Genomic DNA, 7320 nt, shown 5'->3' on the forward strand with positions numbered 1-7320 from the left:
TGTTATACAACATCCGGTGATGTCTTCAGAAAAACAAATGGAACGGGAGTTACCTCTCATGTGAATGCGTGTGACCAGCGCGTGACTGCTGGCAGACATCTGACTCATTCCCCTCTCATTCAGCCCCCTTCATAGTAGAAGCCTCAAATAAGTTTCTAAAGACGGTTGACATCTAGTGGAAGCCTTAGGAAGTGCAAGATGACCAATATCTCACACTACAATAGGGCTGAGTTGAAAATCGACCAACCACAGATTTCCCACTTCCTGGATGGATTTTTTCTCAGGATGTTGCCTGCCATATGAGTTATGTTATACTCCACAACGCTGTCTCTGATGTTGCGACCCCTCCTATCCTTTAGGAGGGGTCGCAACATCAGAGACAGCGCTGTGCAGTGTGCTGCCAAATCCTGCACCTGCGCCGTTTACCTGGCTCCCAGGTCCCCATAATGTTATCTACCTTTGCAGTCGTCGTACACATTGTTCCAACTTATGTAACACAAAAGTATTCTATTACCCACTTTCGGGTAAAGAATACAAAGTATAAAACTTAATCAATTGTAGTACAACACATGTTGTTTATATGCTCAAATGCCCATGTGGGCTTGTTTACATTGGTCAGACTAAACGTGCGCTCAAATTAATAATAGCTGAACACCAAACTGCTAACCGCACCAAAAATATGGACTATACGATCACTTAGCATTACGTGAATCCTGACTCAGTCTCTACCTTGAAATTCTGGGTAATTGAGAATGTTTCCTCCAGAGGTGGCAATATAGTGAGGAAATTGCTACAGAGAGACGAACTTTGTATCGACTGCTTAGATTGTGTCGAGCCAAAGGGTCTGAATGAGCAAATCTCTTGCTCATATTTTTTGTAAATTGCTTGAATAATTTTAGATTTGAGATTCTGCAAAGTAGCCATCCTTTGCCTTGATGTAAGCTTTGCACACTCTTGACATTCTCTCAACCAGATTCAGCTGGAATGCTTTTCCAACAGTCTTGAAGGTGTTCCCACATATACTGAGCACATGTTAGCTGCTTTTCCTTCACTCTGCAGTCCAACTCATCCCAAACCATCTCAATTGGGTTGAGTTCGGGTGATTGTGGAGGCCAGGTCCTCTGATAGCCACAGCCTGGAGGTGTGTTGTGTCATTGTCCTGTTGAAAAACAAATGATAGTGGGACTAAGTGCAAACCAGATGGGATGGTGTATCACTGCACAATGCTGTAGTAGCCATGCTGGTAAAGTGAGCAGACAGTGTCACCAGAGCGAGACGTATGTTTGTTGTTTTTGAACGCTGTCGAACGCCGAAACTGAAACCTGTCGACGGCTGAAACCTGAATTAAAGACATTGGTTTAAAAGCTGACAGTGTTTTTATATACTTTTATTTCATTTTGAATCCTGCGGCTCTGCTGGGCTAAATTGCTTTGAGCACTGCTATCTGTCCTGGGATCCTGCTAGATTCCATATAGGGGGAGAGACGCTAAAGCCTAACTGGCTTGGCGGTCTCAAATGGAGGCCACTATTGAACGTTCCCAACGTTGCAGGAGCTGCGTTTACTTTGCTTTGTTCCGGGACATTGTGGACCGCGTTGACTTTCAATGTTGTACCTGCATGCATGCGGAGGACTACAGGAACGGAGTAACTACTCTTAGCATGCAAGTTGCAAACCTACATAAGCTACTGGGGAACCCACGCCCACCTACTTAATTTTTTTCTTCCACCCCAGTAGCTGGACGCCGCTCTGGTCTGGTGGATGTTTCACCGCCGTGTCGGCTCTCCACAGCCGACTGGCCGGTGCTAGGCAGGGTTCCATCTCCGAAAGGGGTCTCCCACACCCCTGGAGAACGGAGCTGATCTTGACCCAACCAAACAGCCATGGAGGTATGTCACTCGCCGTGGAAATCGAAGAAGGCTGACGCAAGCAGTAAAATGACGCAAGCAGTAAAATGTTATTTAAAAAACTGATTAAAAAAACACCTCATGGAACAACGGGGACTGTGAAGCAACACAAACATTGGCACAGAAACATGAATACACATACACACACACAACACACAATAACATATGCACTATACATACACATGGATTTAGTACTGTAGATATGTGGTAGAGGTGGAGTAGGGGCTTGAGGACACGCAGTGTGTTGTGAAATCTGTGAATGTATTGTAATGTTTTAAAATTGTATAAATTGCCTTTATTTTGCTGGACCCCAGGAAGAGTAGCTGCTTATTGTTGTCCTTCACTAGTGGTTTCTTTGCAGTAATTCGACCATGAAGGCCTGATTCACACAGTCTCCTCTGAACAGTTGATTTTGAGATGTGTCTGTTACTGAACTCCGAAGCATTTATTTGGGCTGCATTTCTGAGGCTGGTAACTCAAATGAACTGATCCTCTACAGCAGATGAAACTCTGGGATTTCATTTCCTGTGACGGTCCTCGTGAGAGCCAGTTTCATCATAGCGCGTGTTGGTTTTTGCAACTGCACTTGAAGTTCTTAAAATTTTCCAAATTGAATGACATTCATGTCTTAACGTAATGATGTACTGTCTTTTCTCTTTGCTTATTTGAGCTCTTCTTGCCATAACATGGACTTGGTATTTTACCAAATAGGGCTTTGTTCTGTATATCACCCCTACCTTGTCACAATACAACTGATTGGCTCAAACACATTAAGAAGGAAAGGAATTCCACAAATTAACCTTTATCAAGGCACACCTGTTAATTGAAATGCATTCCAGGTGACTTCCTCATGATGCTGGTGACGAGATTGATGACAGCTTTGCACACTCTTGGCAAGGAGAAGGATGGGTACTTTGTAGAATCTCAAATATAAAATATATGTCAATTTGTTTAACACTTCTTTGGTTACTACATGATTCCATATGTGTTATTTCATAGTTTTGATGTCTTCACTATTATTCTACAATGTAGAAAATAGTACAAATAAAGAAAAACCTTTGAATAAGTAGGTGTGTCCAAACTTTTGACTGGTACTGTCGATAACTCACACATTTTTATCCTCCTCAATGCTCTGATGAAGGCAATTCATGCTGAAACATAAGCCTATTGTTTGCTTGTCCCGTCAAATCAATTAGCAACAGAGTGCTTCTTTTTTTTCTCACGGATAGTCACCAGTTGAAGTATCCTGAGGTAAGGAGTGTTTTTAGAGTATGAAATGTATTGAATTATCTCTCTCTTCGAGGTCCCAATAGTTGCATATACTTTCCTCTTCCATTTCACCACAATAACGACCCTTTTCAATACGCTTTTAGATAATACTCTACATGACCAAAATTATGTGGATACCTGCTTGTCTAACATCTCATTCCAAAATTATAGGCATTAATATGGAGTTGTTCCCTGCTTTGCTGTTGTAACAGCCTCCATTCTTCTGGGAAGGCTTTCCACTAAATGTTGGAATATTTCAGGGACTTGCTTTCATTCAGCCACAAGAGCATTAGTGGGGTAAGGCACTGATGTTGGGCGATTAGGCTCGGCACGTTCGATGGGGTACAGGTCAGGCAAGTTCTTCCACACTGATTGTGACACACCATTTCTGTATGGACCTCGCTTTGTGCATGGGGGAATTGTCATGTTGAAACAGGAAAGGGTCTTCCCCAAACTTTTGTCACAAAGTTGGAAGCATAGAATCATCTAGAATGTCATTGTATGCTGTAGCATTAAGATTTCCCTTCACTGAAACTTAGGGGCCCAGTCCGAACTATGACAAATAGCCCCAGACCATCATTCATCCTCCACCAAACTTTGCAGTTGGCACTATGGTTTGGGGCAGGTAGCATTCTCCTGCCATCTGCCAAACCCAGATTCTGACGTTGCTTCCAGAAGCAGTTTGGAACTCGGTAGTGAGTGTTGCAACTGAGGAAAGACCATTTTTAGGCACTGCGCGCTTCAGCACTTGGTCATCTAGCTCACAGAACTCTCTAAGAACGCATGGCATGCACCCACACATAGACATGCACACGTGTGTGTGTGTGTGTGTGTGTGTGTGTGTGTGTGTGTGTGTGTGTGTGTGCGCGCACATCCACAAGGACAAGCCAACACAGGGGTGCATTCAAACACAGACACCAAGAGCTATGTTGGCATACAAAGGCATACAAAGACAGGCAGTCTCACAGCTATGTACAGACGCGCACAAACACACACACACACTAAATCTGTTTCCTGACTGATGATTTTGCACTCCTTTCACATGCTTGTATCATTGTCTCAAGGTCTCTTTTTTATACTTCTTCCAGTGGCGGTAAACAGAATGGCTTCCTATGGACTGCCAGAGGCAGTAAGCAGCTCTTTGGTGGACCGCAGCAGAGAACAGGGTGTTTTATATTTGTCCCAGCCATCCAAGCAGCAAGCATCGTCTGTCCTGCCACGCTGATAAGAACACAAGCCAAGGACACGACGAGTGACAGACAGACGTCAAAGGCTATGACTGCGAGGAGCACATTTACACAATGATCTCAAGCATCACTCTCTGCGATTCAAAGTCCAGTCCTATTTGCTGCTATTCATTTTGCCGAAGTGGCAGGCCTCTTATTAATAAATTGCTCATGCTGGGCCCTGACTTTAGTTGAAAAATTACATCTGAATCTCCCTCTGCTATCTTCAGCTTGACTAACAGCTCATGTAGTAGGCCTACATGTACAGCTGTCAACCATCACCCTCTGTTGGAGATGGGCTGAATTGCATTTGTTTTACATGACTTGAATATATGGGTTTTTTAAATGAGGTTTTGTCATCTTCCTAGTTTCGTCCACTTCAAACATGTATGCCAAAATGATATGGTGGTGTGCAGTAATTTGACAGTCCTGGTGGAGTGGTTCCAGTAAAACAACCTGTCCCTCAACGTCAAAAAAAAAAAAAAGCTGATCGTGGACTACAGGATACAGCAGAGAGCGCGTGCCTCCATCCACATTGACCTGGCCGCAGTTGAGAGGGTCAAAAGTTCCTGGGCGTGCACATCACTCGGCACCGGAAACGGTCCCTCCATGCCTACAGTGTGGGAAAGAAGGCGCAACAGCGCCCCTGCAACTTCAGTAGGCTGAAGAAATACTGCTTGGCCCTTAATGCGAGTGTAGCGAAATGCTTGTGCTTCTCGTTCCAACCATGCAGTAATATCTAACAAGTAATCTAACAATTTCACAGCAACTACCTTATACACAAACGTGTAAAGGAATGACTAAGAATATGTACATATAAGTATATAGATGAGCGATGGCTGAACGGCATAGGCAAGATGCAGTAGATGACAGAGTACAGTATATACATATGAGATGAGTAATGTAGGGTATGTAAACATTTAAAACAGTGGCATTGTTTAACCTCTTGCTCCTACCTGACACGCAGGCGTCCCATCTAGACATCTGGAAATGCAAATGCGCTACGCTAAATGCTAATAGTACTAGTTAACAAGTCCAATACCTTGTTCATCTACCCACCATGTCAGATCTTTTAAATGTTTTACGGTGAAAACATAGCACATATTTATATTAGACCACCACCGAAACAAAGACAAGAGGCAGCCATTTTGTCCCAGAAAATATATAAAAGCAGGATTAAAAATAAATCATTGACTAACCTTTTGAAAAATGATGAAGTCATTAACACAGTACATTTATGTTTTGTTCAATAATATGCATTTTATATCCATAAATCACTGTTTACATTGACGCCATGTTCATAAAATTATCAAAAATGTCCGGAGAAATTATAGAAAGCTACGCCAGATAACAGAAACACTCATCATAAACTTTGACTAAAGATACATGTTTGACATATAGTTAGAAAGATACACTGGTTCTTAATGCAACCGCTGTGTCAGATTTGTTTTTAACGTTACAGAATTAGTTGACTATGCAATAACCTGAGACGGCGCACAGACGTAACAATATTTCTCCGCTATGTTGGAGTCAACAGAAATACAAAATTACAACATAAATATTCCCTTACCTTTGATGGTCTTCGATCAGAATGTAGTGGAAGGAGTCATACTTACCCAATACATTGTTTTGTTTCAATTCTAGTGTCCATGTAATAGCATCTTGCTACCACTTTCAGCTCAAATGCCCAAAAAATGACTTCTGGTACAGAATAATTGCGCATCAAAACTTCCAAATTACATATTATAGGTTGACTAAACTGGTCAAACTAAGTGCAGAATCAAGCTTTAGGATGTTATAAACGTACAAAACGAATGGCATTCCAACCGGACAATCCTAGGTCATCTAGAGCTAGCTGGAACAAAGGAAGCTCTGTGCCCAATGCGCGCCCTAACACACATGGAAATCCTCGCGACACTCAAAGTTTTTCGCCTCATTGGGTGAAAGTTCACAGCATTTGCACAATTAAACGCTCTACTGAATGAGGACATCTAGTGGAAGACATAGGAAGTGTTTCCAGATCCATAACTTGTTGGGAAGGGAGGGGGCGATGACGTCAAAGTTGCCCCAACTTTCAGGATCTCAAAACTAGTTTGGAATATTGCCTGCCCTGTGAGTTCTGTTATACTCACAGACATAATTCAAACGGTTTTAGAAGCTTCAGAGTGTTTTCTATCCAATAATAATAATCATTTGCATATATTAGCAATTTAGGACAGATTTTTATGCAGTTTACTATGGGCACGCAATTCATCCAAAGGGGAAATATCGCCCCCTATCCTGAACAAGTTTTAAAGTGGCTAGAGATTTGAGTCAGTATGTTGGCAGCAGTCACTCAATGTTAGTGATGTCTTGTTTTCAGTCTGATTCCTTGAGATAGAAGCTGTTGTCTCTCGGTCCCAGGTTTGATGCACCTGTACTGACATCGCCTCCTGGATGATAGTTGTGGGCGGAGCAGTTGCCATACCAGGCAGTGATATAGCCTGACAGGATGCTCTCGATTGTGCATCTGTAAAAGTTTGAGTGTTTTTGGTGACAAGCCAAATTTCTTCAGCCTCCTGAGGTTGAAGAGGTGCTGTTGCGCCTTCTTCACCACGCTGTCTGTGTGGGTGGACCATTTCAGTTTGTCTGTGATGTGTATGCCAAGCAACTTAAAGCTAACCCACCTTCTCCACTACTGTCCCGTCGATGTGGACAGGTGGGTGCTTCCTCTGCTGTTTCCTGAAGTCCACGATCATATCCTTTGTTTTCCTGACACCACATTCCGAGGGCCCTCACCTCCTCCCTGTAGGCCGTCTCGTCGTTGTTGGTAATCAAGCCTACCACTGTAGTGTCGTCTGCAAACTTGATGATTGGGTTGGAGGCATGCATGGCCATGCAGTCATGGGGGAACAGGGAGTACATGAGAGGGCTGAGAACG

The sequence above is a fragment of the Oncorhynchus nerka genome, linkage group LG9a (genome assembly GCF_034236695.1).
Source record: "Oncorhynchus nerka isolate Pitt River linkage group LG9a, Oner_Uvic_2.0, whole genome shotgun sequence".
In the NCBI taxonomy this organism is placed as follows: domain Eukaryota; kingdom Metazoa; phylum Chordata; class Actinopteri; order Salmoniformes; family Salmonidae; genus Oncorhynchus; species Oncorhynchus nerka.